Consider the following 212-nt stretch of genomic DNA (forward strand, 5'->3'; position numbering starts at 1 on the left):
CCCTCGAACAGGCAGCAGCAGAAGCTGGTGTGGGGCCCGTCTTGTGCGTGGAAGGAGTTGCTGTGTCTTCCTTCGGGAGTGTATGTACAGTGCATGCAGCAGTAGACGACCCGAGGCCCCTGAGGGTCTTCGCGGATGTCCCTTCCCAAACCTTCATCATTTCTGCTGCTGCTGCTGCTCCTGCTGCTGCTGCTGCTGCTGCTGCGCCCGCA

This window comes from Eimeria tenella, genomic scaffold (assembly GCF_000499545.2).
Source record: "Eimeria tenella Houghton genomic scaffold, Eth_scaff2186, whole genome shotgun sequence".
Taxonomy (NCBI): domain Eukaryota; phylum Apicomplexa; class Conoidasida; order Eucoccidiorida; family Eimeriidae; genus Eimeria; species Eimeria tenella.